Consider the following 15000-nt stretch of genomic DNA (forward strand, 5'->3'; position numbering starts at 1 on the left):
GGAGGAGAGGGAGAAGGAAGGGGAAGGAAGGGGAAGGAAGGGGAGGGAAGGAAAGGGAAGGAGAGGGAGAAGGAAGGAGAGGGAAGGAGAGAGAGAAGGAAGGGGAAGGAAGGAGAGGGAAGGAGAGGGAAGGAGAGGGAAGGAGAGGGAGAAGGAAGGGGAAGGACGGAGAGGGAAGGGGAAGGACGGAGAGGGAGAGGGAAGGGGAAGGACGGAGAGGGAGAAGGAAGGGGAAGGACGGAGAGGGAGAAGGAAGGGGAAGGTCGGAGAGGGAGAAGGAAGGGGAAGGTCGGAGAGGGAGAAGGAAGGGGAAGGACGGAGAGGGAGAAGGAAGGGGAAGGACGGAGATGGAGAAGGAAGGGGAAGGACGGAGAGGGAAGGAGAACGAGAGAGAAGGGGTAGGAGAGAGGGGAAAGGGAGAAAGCAAAATAAATAGTATAAGAGAGGGGGAAGGGATGGCATATAAGTACCGGTACTCCATCCGGAAAAGACGTATCTATGAACATTATGTTTGACTACAATTCGTATTAGTAACAGTTGTACTTTGATAGGAACAATTTATATAACAAATTGTTGTTGAGGAAATCAGTACACAGGAAAAGAAAACTGCATCGATCTTGAAGTGTGGCTTTGCGAATACCTGCACTTTTTAGCTTACAGAATTAGCAACACGGCAATAGACCTAAGTTTTATTGAATACCTTTACACGTGAATTAAGGTTACAATCCAACACTCCCAAGAATCAATGAATAACAGTTTTCTCAAAATTTAATTAGCATCAAGCCTCTAGTTGCTCTGTCCAGTCAGGAAATCGGTACGTCGGTCCCCTGACTATCCTACCGGTTGCTAATAAGAATCATGAAGTTCGGGTTTCCAACCAGCCACACAGTCTTCGCCGGCACATGCCTGCTTGGGGTCGAGCCAAAGCACGTCTTAAGAGATATCGACTTGCATTACTTTGATTCAACTTTCTACCTAAACCATATATTCCTGAAATTTTATATTAAGCATCACCAATAATAGGATAACAAGGAAGACAGACACTCTCTCTCGCTTATAAACTAAATAAGACAAAACAAATCTACGAGAAGGTGTTTGGGTTCTTCCCAAATATCAAAACAAGCACAGAAAGCCTGCCATTGCCAGAAGAAGCAGTACATGAGCAAGGTTCAAGGAGGTTGCCAAAACACCTTGCGCTTGCTAAACGGCCGGCGGAACCTGGCGGGCAGCATGGAAACTTTAGAAAAGACGATAAGGGGATGCATATACACTAATGACAGAAAAATAAACTTTAAAAGCACTAGTGGACTGGTTCCAGAGACAGCCTTTTCAAACACATTAAGAAACACACATCGATCACCATGTTAATCATTGCAGACATAATCACGTCGGAAATGAAAAGCGTCAAGATACCACAAAGTGTCATGAAAATACAGGACGGGAAAAGGCCCGGGGATCTGAAGAATACGGTGTAGTGGGAAATCCAGGGGGAGGGAGGGGGAGGAGCTGGAGCCCTTGAGGGTGGGAGTGTGGGACTCTGGTGGCCGTGACCACACTCACGTGGTACCTTAGGGGTGGGTAGTCAGGTGGGTGAAGATTCCTTCTAACGGGGTTATAATACCAATGAAAGGAATGGGAATTACTAGTCTGGGAAATATGAATAATACCCATGCTTATTCTGCGCCTATCGAGACTTTTTTTTTTTTTTTTATCAAGGTAATCATTCCGATTGATGGAGGCGTCGGCCGCAGATCCATTCCTTAAAAGACGAAATGAAGGAAAAAATTATGTTTTGGATGGGCAGCCCAATTAGGAGGGGAGGGGATGAAGCGCAAGGGTAACACTGCACGACGAAGAGAAGAGCGCCGAGGTGATGCCGGCCACGTGGCGGTTGGGGGGCGGGGGGAAGTCACGTGGACAACACCCGGCTACCAAAACCGTGATTCATGAGTACTACCGCAACTTTCAACGAGAGAATTCAATTTTGTTGATAACCTATCGCGGGGAAATTAATCTGTCCACTAAATCCCAGTTCACTTCGACGCCAAAGTGATTTCAGAATAGGCGGAGAAACAAAAGACAGCGGAGTTGGTAGTTAGGCTTGATTACGGGGCGTTGGTGACAATCTGGAATCATTTCAGGAGGCCTAGGTGGAGTCTCGAGGCCAGGGCTGGAGGCTAAGGCTGGAGACCGGGCATTGAGCGGAATGGCATGTGTGTATATATGAACGTATGTAGACCCTGTCCTGGCACCCGCTGTTGGCAAGCCGCCACGAACTAGTAACCCAGCAGCACCTTGCACCTACGCGCCATAAAACTTACTCTCGATAAAGAAAAAACAAATTTTATATTTTCCACCTGATTAATCCGCCGCCCCAATCCCACTTACAACAAATACATGTAATCCATTTTATTTAGTTTCATAAAGCAGTGAATAAAATGTGTCAATGCTATGGAATGACCAAGTAGCGAGCCGAAAAAATCCGGACATGACTGGAAACTGAAAGAACAAAAATCCGAGACAGGCTGCACCAAAGCCTATTACACCCAATGAAAACTTAGGCAGCACGAGCTCATCAAGTATTCATTACTCGATGGCCGCCCCTTCGAACCCATCATACGCATACCTATTTACACGTACTGAGACGCCGACGGACATGCGCTCTGAGCAAATGGACACACAAAGAGCAGCAACGAGGCCCACCTTGCGTGATTCCATGTCTATGGGAAGTCAGCCAGAATATACATCTACATATACACATACATACATACACATCACAGAGACCCACGTGAGGTACGTGTGGTTAGTTCTTTGTGTGTATATCTATATATGCAAGCGTAGATGATTGTGAATAAATACCTATGTGTGTGTATGGTATGTGTGTGTGTATGGCGTGTGTGTGTGTGTGTGTGTGTGTGTGTGTGTGTGTGTGTGTGTGTGTGTGTGTGTGTGTGTGTGTGTGTGTGTGTGTGTGTGTGCGGCGTGTGTGTGCGTGTGTGTGCGTGTGTGTGTGCGTGTGTGTGCGTGTGTGTGTGCGTGCGTGTGTGTGCGTGTGTGTGTGTGTGTGTGCGTGCGTGTGTGTGTGTATGGTGTGTGTGTGCGTGTATGGTGTGTGTGTATGGTCCGTGTGTATGGTGTGTATGTGTATACGGTGTGTGTGGGGTGTATACGGTGTGTGTGTGGGGTGTATACGGTGTGTGTGTGGGGTGTATACGGTGTGTGTGTGGGGTGTATACGGTGTGTGTGTGGGGTGTATACGGTGTGTGTGTGGGGTGTATACGGTGTGTGTGTGGGGTGTATACGGTGTGTGTGTGGGGTGTATACGGTGTGTGTGTGGGGTGTATACGGTGTGTGTGTGGGGTGTATACGGTGTGTGTGTGGGGTGTATACGGTGTGTGTGTGTGGGGTGTATATGGTGTGTGTGTGGTGTATATGGTGTGTGTGTGGTGTATATGGTGTGTGTGGTGTATATGGTGTGTGTGTGTGGTGTATATGGTGTGTGTGTGTGTGTGTGTGTGTGTGTGTGTGTGTGTGTGTGTGTGTGTGTGTGTGTGTGTGTGTGTGTGTGTGTGTGTGTGTGTGTGTGTTCGTCTGTGCGTGTGTGTGTGTGTGTGACCGTGTATAGCATGTGATTGTGTATGTGCGAGGCTGAGTTTGAGAGCTAGCCTGAGTGCGCGCGTGCAGGCGTGGTGAGGACCTGGTAAACACAGCCCTACTGCCGCCCTGGCTGGATCGATGCTGCTGGCTGGCTCGTCCTTACGCCCGTGTGCCGTCCCGCCGTCACCCATCAGCCTACCCTTGACCCCCCGCTCTCCGATCTATTCTTTGTCAATACGTTGGTTACTTCGATAACGACCAAACATCCAAGAAATACACACTTTGTCTTCGATCGGCCGAAATATCACTTGATAATCAGTGCCCCGTCTGTCTCTGCTGCTCCGCAAACCTCGGCCCTCGAGAGCACAGCCTTCGGCCAACAACGTTCTTACTCACCAATTCCCCCCAATAGTTTGGCCAGTGTTCCAAACCTTTGCCACCTACACTAAGTACAGACATGGTTCATGGTGGAAAGGGCCAAGGTCGACATAGCATGTGGCCAGCCTGACCCAAGGATCTCGGATGCGCCGACTGTTACCGACAAGGCCCAATTCGATACTGAGCAGGCAAGGATAGAAGGAAGCATACCACCGACAATCAGGCATATACCATCCTTCCACGTCGAAGATGAACTGCACTTGATTACGAGAAGGAGTGTCGCTGCACATGTCAGAACAAGTTAAAGAAATATTGAGCTAGACGATGTTGGTGTATTTCACCGTCATAGTGTTGCTAGGTGCTGCGTGTGGCTGTTACGGCACCCCTCGGCCAGCTCGCCCTTGCCACCACCCGCTGCGCCACCCTATCTACCTTCGCTGTCTATCACTCACACACTGGAATCATGATGCACATGCTGCTGTGGTACTCTGCGATTAGAAAAAAAAGTTGACCTGCACAATACCCTCTCTATCACTGAAACAAATGAGGACTTGCGAGAGAGCAAACCACCATGCCACATTTAGGAACATCGAATCCTTATGACTAATAACAATAGTAGTAACAAACAGTTCCCTTCATATCCTTATTTTGCCTTCCTCCCAAGTGTTTCCACAGGGATGCTGGATTTTTTGTTTACCATTTCCCGCAAAATCTTCCGATGAGATAAACAATAAACCCGAAGAAATTACCGAATCACACTTCGTTTCTTTACCAGTGGCCCTCTGTGCCTCCCACAAAACATCTATGGCACTGCTTACTTGCATCAGTATCAAACAAAAGTTTTTAGAATGGTTTCGTTCAGTAATCGATATAAAAATATTTTAAGGTGCATGTGAGGCACACATTTTTCATTCAACTATTTTAACAATTGCAAAAAGAATGATATTACATCAAGATAAGATGACGTAACTACAAACCCGTCAAAACCGGCTCTATCTCTCTCTCTCTCTCTCTCTCTCTCTCTCTCTCTCTCTCTCTCTCTCTCTCTCTCTCTCTCTCTCTCTCTCTCTCTCTCTCTCTCTCTCTCTCTCTCTCTCTGCCAAAAGTAGTTCTGATCCGATGATAGCCTCCTGAATCCCACCTATTCGCATTTAAAAAAGCCGAACGAGTTGAAAAGCACAATGATGTCATCTAAACACACAACTGGTTAGTTTAATCCCAGTGATAACAAATGATGCTGTAGAAAAACTGAGCAACTCTAAATTAAACGTTTTAAGCAAGGTGGAACTACAATTCCGCAATGCTAAATGCTATCGAAAAAATCAGTACATTCATGAATCTCCCAGCACCCGTTTAAACAGTAAGCAAATTGAGGGTTGTAGAGATGCTTCGAGGGACCCACTATTATTGTTCCCTAGGAGCAACAAGACGAATCCACAACCCCCTTCATCCACCAAAGAATCACGTAACGTAACCAGGGACAACTGTCGTAATGAACGTGTGCGTGACAAAACGATGCATCATATATAGAGTATTCGATACCACGATGCAAAATTGCACCGCGTCAGAACTCCCATTCGACATAGCAACTCTAGCAGAAACATTTGTCAGACAGGAACAAGGAACAGGCGATCCGGAAGATTTTGGAGAAAATAGGGGGAAAGGTAGAGGTGCACTAGAGAGATAGAAGAGGGGTATAGGGGGAGGGGGGGGGTTACATGGAGTTTGGAAAGGGGAGAGCGGTACACACGAAGAGGGGAGAGGGAAACGGGAGTGGGGAGGGCGAAAGACAGGGAGAGGAGGGAACACCACTAGTCACCTAGCCTTCACGCCCCTCGCCCTCAATGATCTCACAACGCCCTTTAGCCTGGCACCGAGAACTCTGGATTTTTTTTTTTTTTTTTTTTTTTTTTTTTTAAACTTTCAATGCATTTCTCGCGTTGTGACATGTCGAGCTGTAATCGAGGACTTCAAGAAGCAGTACGTGAGTTCCGACTTCACGTGGCCTGCAGGTTCTTACGTGAACATCAATCTCCCCTCCGCACTACGCAACATCGCATTTCGCCTCGCGTGTACACAACTCATACTGAGGCACGAAAGCGAGAAACGGTGTGTGTGTGTGTGTGTGTGTGTGTGTGTGTGTGTGTGTGTGTGTGTGTGTGTGTGTGTGTGTGTGTGTGTGTGTGTGTGTGTGTGTGTGTGTGCGTGCGCGCGCAGGCGTGCAGCATACTAAGTATATAGTATGTAAACCCTTTTTTTTCGATAAGTATACTTACGTATATATACAAAGCCTTTGAGACACTACGATATCAACAAAATATTCATCTTTTACAGCATAAGCGCTTTCAAGTAATTATCACCTGCATATCAATATCCCTTGGGGTAACCGTTCGCCAAAACAATCCGCAAATCAAAACGGAAAAAAAATGTACGCACTCGCCCATCAATAACGTTTCTCTCAAAAGCAACAACGTCCTGCTAGGCAGCGTCGTGACACATCATCCCAATGATTATTAATTGCCATTCGTGTCTGCCAAAATCAATTCGCATGTCGGCATGAAATAGCCGCCAGGCAAGATAAAACATAGGTCCTCTTTGAGGCGGAAAGCAGTGTTTCCCCATAAGGACACTGATGATCCGCTCTTCGCATGGCCTGCGAGGAAAGCACGACCGGGCGCCGGGCCAAATTTCAGCCCGTCCGTCCGTCCGTCCGTCTGGGGAGACACTTCCAAAATTTCACGTTTGATCAGTGGCTTAGGACTTAAAAGCTTCAGTAGAATTGGAGAGTGTTGCAAGAAACGAATGACATTCATTTTTAAGATGAAATAATAACATATGTGAACCCATGTGTGCATAACTATAAATTATGAAAAAAAAAAAAATCATATATATATATATATATATATATATATGTATATATATATTGTATATATAGTATAATATACATATAATATATGTGTATATATAAAATTATTACATATAAGCATATATATATATATAATATAAATATTACATATACATATATGTATAAAATATGTATATACGTATATAATATACATATGGATGTGTGTATGTATATATATCTACATATGTATGTATAGGTATATATATAAACACCAGAAAAGTTAGTTTCAAACATAGTTCACAGAAAATATACCCAAGTACTTCAAAAACATTGTGCTAAAATGAATGTGGCGACCTTGCATCTTACGCTGGAGTGTAAACATCACGTTGATATTGCTACTACCTGAATTTATAGCAGTCTCAACCAAAGCAAAACTAAGTGATCACGTGACAATCCGAAAATAAAAAGGTCAATAAAGAACGTACTTTTCTGCAAAGGTTACCATAAAGAACGTTCCGCTTTCACATTAGCTGTCCCGTCACAGGACCTCCCTCCGAACTGAACACAATGCATGTAGGGCAAATGTTCACCCCTGCTGGGAGTGGTAGCACTTCAATATTTCCTATTAAGCAAGAATCAGCAAATTCTGAAGCCTGCAAAACCATATTTCATTTTCACTTTGCACACCCTCGCGTAGACGAAGAGCCGCAGGGAGCATGCAGGTAGACTAACAGCTACGTCATTCAACGCTTCATGGTAGCGGCTGTTACTACGTCATCCCTCGCTTAAAATATATACTGACTCTGTAGTAAATCTCTCCGTATTTCTCCCGGTGTATGCGTGACACGGAGGTGACGGAGGTGACTAGGTGACACCGAAATGATTCACTGATGAACTCGGCCCCTTTTGCGATTCGTTCTCCCATCACCCAGCTTAGTGAGAGCCACACCACGGATAAAAAGGTATTGGTCAGAAGCGAGTACTACAGCATACAAAAGTGAAGTGACCATCCATTCACTTGCAGTTAAATAATCGTATCAATGGATGCAAAAATCTTTGTATATAATTTAATAATCGTTTATATAGGTTGACTCTCCGCAAGACGAGCTTAAGAATTACCGTAGGGACAGACATAAGGAAAATAAAAGGTCGAACGGGGCCGCACACTCATAATTGCGACTAATTATCTCGAGCAACATGAAACACCATGACCTTGACAGGCTTAACCCAGAAGGACGATCCAGAGGTGAAGCCCCGCGATCTCCAAAGCCACCCACGTCTGCGTTTTATTAATACACCTGTCAGCCACGACGCATTCGCCGCCCGCTGGCGCTACCTATGCCAAGAATGTGGGAACAATACCCAGTCTACCTGACCTCGGTCACTTTCATATTCGGACCTCCTCCACAGTGGCGACACTACAAGGTTCAATGCGAGGGGTGTGTTTTTTCCTACTTTAGGAAAACTGACATTCCTCTACAAATACAAGGCAGCTCATTAGAGGTTTCAGTGACGATGATAGCACCCGTCATAGCACCTATGAAGCATATAAAGAGCAAAAATCCCACTACACCGATCCCATAGCACGGTGCTCCGCAAGACCAAGATTTTATAATGCTTAATCTTAATCTAATGCTTACAGAAGATAATAGGTTCTTCATCACCTACATATTAATATTAAAACAGGACAGACAAAAAATAGTGTTAAGGAAGTCGACGTAAAAAAAAAAAAAAAAAAAAAATCAAATGCAAAACGATATAAAAATCTATGAAGCATACAAAGAGCAAAACTCCCACTACACCGATCCCAAGCAAGGTCAAGGTCATCCGGATAAACAACTGATACTCAGTTCATACGTATAGATAGATGTATGAATGTATTTAGAAGTCTGCACGTGCATGTGCGTGTGTATGAGTGTATTTACGGGTAAGAGAATGCGGCCGGGCGTAGCCAAGGCAGGATGAGCGGATCCAGACCTCACCCTACCCGCACCCACACCAACCCGCTAATCGATACCAGGGATCGATTGTAGCCTCCCTCACCTCCTCAATGAACGGACCCCGCTCAGCTGGTCCTCCGCCTGTCGCTGCTGCTGCCGCCGCCGGCCGCCGCTGTACACAACCCTTCCCTTCTGTCGCGCTTACACGATAGAGCTGGAAGGCACTAGCAAACCCATGGATATAACTAAACACTGCCTATCAGGCAATAGCTTTATTATGCCTTCGCGGTCAGACATCTCGAGGAAATAAAGCATACCTCTACTGAGGAACACTTCACCCTATCATATAAAAACTACCATCTCTACATCATTATATATAACTAAGCCATTAAATTAAAAAACCTCACTCCGAAACCAACTGGCTTGACGTAACTGCATCGTATTCCGTGGGAAACGGATAATACTTACGATTAAATGCTGGCCACACACGCAAGCATAAGCACAAATATGACAACAGCGAGTCAGGTCACGGTCCTGATTTAACCCACAATCCTGCTGCTGCCCATCAGTGAATAAAACTACTTACAGAGAATGTCAATCCTTCCGAAGCATACAAGAGTAGACTACACTTTGGTAAGACGGCCACGTGAATAACAGAAGGGAATGCATGAGCAATGTGATCAGCCGAGGGTCAGCGCACGCCGGTGTGGCCATGAGTTGCCCTGGCCCCATACCAAGTAGGCTCGGTATCATAGCCTCTTCAGAACAGGCAACTGGGTCTTCATTACAGTAGGGCAGTCGAAAACCTAACGAAACCGCAATAACTTTTGCAATACGAAATGCTTGACATGACTTTTGTGTACTTAAGGCAAATATCCATGGGAAGGAAGACCACAGACAACGATCATCATACCTTGGCGGGCACAGCGGCGTGCGAGGATGGAGGAAGGGTACACGGCAGAAGGGCAAACACAACCGGCATCTTCACAACACGTAGTCTTCACTACTTCTAACGCCAAGTTGTAATGTTATCCTATCTGAAGATACCGAATCTTGAGGTCACAACAGTTCCAACACACTAGATTATACACGCACACATACATGCACACAGAGGAGTACTGAGGCATGAGCACCACACCAGTGTGGGTTAAGCTGGCACAGGGCACAGAGATGACTGGCGGACCTGCCCCTACTGCTACCCAACCGTCCCTAGCCCTCCCATACGGGGTGGAAGGGGGGCATCTAGTACCATCTACATTAAATGCCTCCGCATCATAATAGAGAAAGTGTGTGCGCTTGCATAAACTAGAAATTATTTTAGGAAGGCCATAAAGTTATAAAACAGTGCTCGAACCCAGGTGTGTAAAACAATCATAAGTGAAAAGTGAGGTTGGGCAAACCAAGCTGGGCCTGGTGGGTGCCTGGTGGCAAGGGGATGAGAGGGGGTGGGAGTGCTCTGCCGCTGGCACCTCACGCTGGTAGGGCCATCTCACGTGCTGGTAAACCCCGATAAGTGCTCACGTGCACGCTCTGACTCTACCTCCTTACAACACCTGCTCTACTACCCCACTCAAGGCCGAGCCTCAAGTAGTGCAACCTGTAGTGGGGAGGACAAAACTTAAGAAACCGAGGTAATCCCACGAAGCCGCGGGGGATGGCTGAGGCTGCGAGACGTCTTCGGTCGTATGGCGCAGCTATAAATACCCAATCTTCCACCCCTCCCCACTCACTCACTCACTCACTCACTTTCTCACTTTCTCTCTTCTCTCTCTCTCTCTCTCTCTCTCTCTCTCTCTCTCTCTCTCTCTCTCTCTCTCTCTCTCTCTCTCTCTCTCTCCTCGCTCTCTCTCTTTCTCCCCCTCTCCTTCTCTCTCTCTCTCCCTCTTCTCTCCTCTCTCTTCTTCATCTTCTCTCCTCTCTCTCTTCTCCCTCTTCCCTTTCTCCCTTTCATCTCTCTCCTCTGCTCCTCTTCTCCCCTCTCCCCCCTCTTCTTCCTCCTCCCCTCTCCCTCTCTCTCTCCTCACTCTCTCTCCTCTCTCTCTCGCTCTCTCCTTCCTCTCTCCTCTCTCTCTCTTCTCTCTCTCTCCTCTCTCTCTTCCCCTCTCCCTCCTCTCTCTTCTCGCTCCTCCGCCTCTTCTCGCTCTCTCTCTCGCCTCTCCCTCCCCCTCTCTGCCCTCCTTCGCTCCCTCTCCTCTCTCTCCTTCTCTTGCTCTCGCCCTCCTCTCCCTCTCCTCTCGCTCCCCTCGCCCTCTCCTCTCCTCTCTCTTCTCCTCTCTCCTCTCCTCCTCGCCCCCTCTCGCTCTCTTCTCGCCCTCTCCTCTCCTCTCTCCTCCCTCCTCTCATCCTCCTCTCCCCTGCGCCCATCTCTCTCTCTCCCTCCTCCCTCTCTCTCTCTCGCCTCTCCTCTCGCTCTCCCCTCTCCTCCGCGCCGCTCCTCTCCTCCTCCTTCCTCCCCCTCTCTCTTCTCTCCCTCTCTTCTCTCTCGCCTCTCTCACCGCGCTCCCCTCTCTCCCCCTCTCGCTCTCCCTACGCCGCCGCGTCTCTCTCTCCCTCTCTCCCCTTCGCTCCTCCCCTCTCTCTCCTCTCCCTCCCTGCTCGCTCCCTCACTCCTCGCTCTCCGCCGCTCCCTCCCCTCCTCTCCTCTCTCCCTCTCTCTCTCCCTCTCCCCTCGCGCTCCCTTCTCCCCTCTCCTCCCCGCTCGTCTCCCGCTCCTTCTCTCCCGCTCTCTCTCCTCTCGCCTCGCCTCCCGCTCTCTCTCTCCTCTCGTCCTCCGCTCGCTCTCTCTCCTCTCCTCGCTCTCTCTCCTCTCTCCTCTCTCTCTCCCCGCTCGTCTCCCTCGCTCTCTCCTCGCTCTCTCTCTCGCTCTCTTCTCCTCTCTCTCGCTCTCTCCTCCTCTCCCGCTCTCCTCTCTCCCTCGCTCTCCCTCTCCCTCGCCCTCTCCTCTCTGCGTCTCTCTCCGCGCTCTCTCTCTCTGCTCGCTCTCTCTCTCCTCTCTCTCTCTCTCTCCTCTGCTCTCTCTCTCGCTCTCTCCTCTCCTCTCTCTCGCTCTCTCTCCTCGCTCGCTCTCTCTCTCTCTCTCTCGCTCTCTCTCCGTCGCTCGCTCCTCTCTTCTCCTCTCTCCTCTCTCTCCCTCGCTCTCTCCCTCTCGCTCCTCTCTCCTCTCTCTCTCTGCTCTCGCTCTCTCTCTCTCTCTCCTCTCTCGCTCTCCTCTCCTCTCTCTCCCTCCGCTCTCCCCCCTCTCTTCTCTCCCCTCTCTCCACCCCCCCTCCCCCTCTCCCTCCGCCTTCTCCTCCCCTCCCCTCCCCTCCCCTCTCCCCCCTCTCTCTCCCCTCTCTCCTCCTCTCCCCTCCTTCCCCCCCTCCTCTCTCCCCGCTCGCTCCTCCCCTCCTCCCCCTCCCTCTCCCCCCCCCCCCCCCCCCCCCCCCCCCCCCCCCCCCCCCCCCCCCCCCCCCCCCCCCCCCCCCCCCCCCCCCCCCCCCCCCCCCCCCCCCCCCCCCCCCCCCCCCCCCCCCCCCCCCCCCCCCCCCCCCCCCCCCCCCCCCCCCCCCCCCCCCCCCCCCAACCCCATCCCAACAACCCTCGCCCCTCCTCTCTCCTCGCCTGTCCCCCCTATTCGGGCTCTGTCGCTTTAATCTATATGCATACCGTATATTTGTGAACCCTCCCTGCGCATTCATCCCCTGACCCCCCTCCAAAACCCCTTCTCTCTCCACCTCCTCCACCACCCCCATCGCGCGGAAGTTATACCCAGCCTAACCTCCTCACCCCCCCACTCCGTATTCCCAAATTTTGGTTTTCGTTTAAGAACTCGTGAGACTGATTTGCTTTGTCATCTGGTAAGACATAATCACCATAAACATCTAAGGGAACATAATCAACATACACAACAACACTATACCATAAAAGGCCAACTAGACCCACTAATCCACTGATTAAAAAGCGAATAACCTAAATATTGACACTGCATACAGAAGAGTCTCAAAGGAGAAGTAAACAAACAACAAAGCAGTATAGCACGTGCACAGACATCCACCAATCTACAGTGGAATAAAACTGAACTGAACCAAAACAAAAAAACTCCTTTGTCAATCTAGCCGGGTGCTACGTCACAGCCACTAACACGCGACCACCGTAGCAGCAATAAAGGCCGTCCAGCTGAATTTACACCTGCCCCTATCGTTCCTCTCTTACCTACGGCAGCTGAAACTTCTTTGTACAGACTACAATATAAAACCGTGGTCACGTACCTACCATGGCTAAGATACTAAATTATCAATTGTTGAACTTGATAAAAAAATAAAATCGTGAATGTAATTACATTTCTGGGTTAAACTGTCCCGTGAAATTTTGAAGAGAGTTCGGATGACTAAGATGAATAACCGTTCGTAAGGCAAATATGAAAGCACAAGAATTAAAGATGAGAAGAGATACGAATACTTGGGAAGGGAGAGGGCGAGAGATCATAAACTACATTATAAGTGGAATTATATCAAGTGAAAATAAATTGGCAAAATATCAACACCCCGGCGAAATGTCGCCTTACACATGCACACAAACCCATGCTTGCCATTCTCCTGGAACACAAGTTTGCAGCTGCCCGTCAGTCCTCGGTTGCGGGGAGCGTTAACCACGTGCAGCAAGCGGAATGTATAAACAACCTACAACCACATCGGGAAGAGAAGGGAAGCACATGGCAGTCATGTACTGCACTTTCGTTCTCCATGGCCGGCTGTAGGAAGTGTACGTGAACTCGACAAATATCGAACCTCATTAGCAATCCATGAGTCAAAGAGAAAAGGATCTAAGGATTCGGTTCAGCATTCGCGATTTTATGAAATCGCTACCACAAATTATCAGTCATTTACGCAAAATTGAGGCTGATCGTCTAAATCGTGACTACCCGTCCACGTGGGCTTCGTCTTGTGAGTGTCTGAGCTCGGTCATATGTAGCAATAGCCAAGTATCTGCTTTTTAGGCTAAAACCAAAGAACACAAATACTAGGTTAATAAAAAGAGGGCAGACCGCAGATTTCTAATGGAAAAGGGATCTATATTAAAGGATGTATTGCTATTTAGGACATGTGACAGTAAGTGGCAATTCACGGATTTCTTCGTTTTTTTCCGAGGTTTTCGCACTATTTTCACCATTTACCTCTGAAGAATTATGTTCGCCTATGATTTACACGATTAACTTGGTTTCCCTGGGAATCTAGATGTCACTGCAAACTGTAGTAATTCCCTTCTAACCTAAAATGCAAAAGCAACATACACAGATATTACTGCCATGTTAAACATTGGTGGATTAGAAACTCAGTATTCTCCCTTATCGTCATTAAACGATATTCTCAAGTAATTGAATCAGTTTTGACGGTGAACGGTAACTAGTATTTTGTGTCAGTTTGGAAATAACCACTTCTTACAATTGTGGCAATGGCCCTTTAGGATCTTAACGTGTAGGGAACTCATTACCTTATCAATAATGGGACTAATACGATCAAATTAAACAACCATGATCCATGATCTACGGTAGAAGTGTGTAATTAGGGAAAGAGCCAGGTGAAGATGCGACCAATCACCAAGGTGAAGGTACCAGACGTTCTACCCTGGGGCTGGCAGGTGTGGGCGCTCTCTCTAACGTGCATTCTATCGGCCTGCATTCCAGGTAGATTTAATTAATTCGCCTGACATGCTCCCCTGGCCCTTGACTTGTGTCAGCGTTGAACATTTGCTCTGCCCTTCCTCCCACGGGGAGGCTTTTATTAATACCCTTAAAGTGAACGGCCAATGAGACGAGACCGAAACACCTGGGTCCGCGAAGTGAAAACAATACCAACCCCCACGTCAGGTCCATGGTCAGTCCGTCTTCCCCTGCGAAACCCCTAATTCCCTACACGTCATAGACCTCCTAACTGCTGTTCCAAGTCCACGGATACCTTGTAACCACCACAAGATCACGTAGCTTTAGAGCAAGCATCCTTGTGTATAGGACATCTCCCAACATGGCATCGCCGCGGGAACCCAGGTTTGCCAACCGCTCCGACTTCCTTAGTCACTGCCACCAAAACGTCACTTGACATTTGTCACGTTCTTCCCGACGTTTTCTGAGCTAAATTCACTTTCTGGACAACTAATCGGCATATAGCACTGGTATCTCCCCTTCCCCCGAGCAGAGAGCGAGCGAATCACCAAGAAAAGATAGAAAAACAACATTTTCCGCGACGGGAACTAAGCGATCCCAAC

General features: G+C 48.2%; 1 protein-coding gene across 7 annotated transcripts in view; it reads right to left on the minus strand.

Moving 5' to 3' along the window:
- LOC125036318 (pumilio homolog 2-like) overlaps positions 1-15000 on the minus strand; it is a 190417-nt gene that overhangs the window by 136770 nt on the left and 38647 nt on the right. The window lies entirely within an intron of this gene.

This window comes from Penaeus chinensis, chromosome 21 (assembly GCF_019202785.1).
Source record: "Penaeus chinensis breed Huanghai No. 1 chromosome 21, ASM1920278v2, whole genome shotgun sequence".
Classification (NCBI taxonomy): domain Eukaryota; kingdom Metazoa; phylum Arthropoda; class Malacostraca; order Decapoda; family Penaeidae; genus Penaeus; species Penaeus chinensis.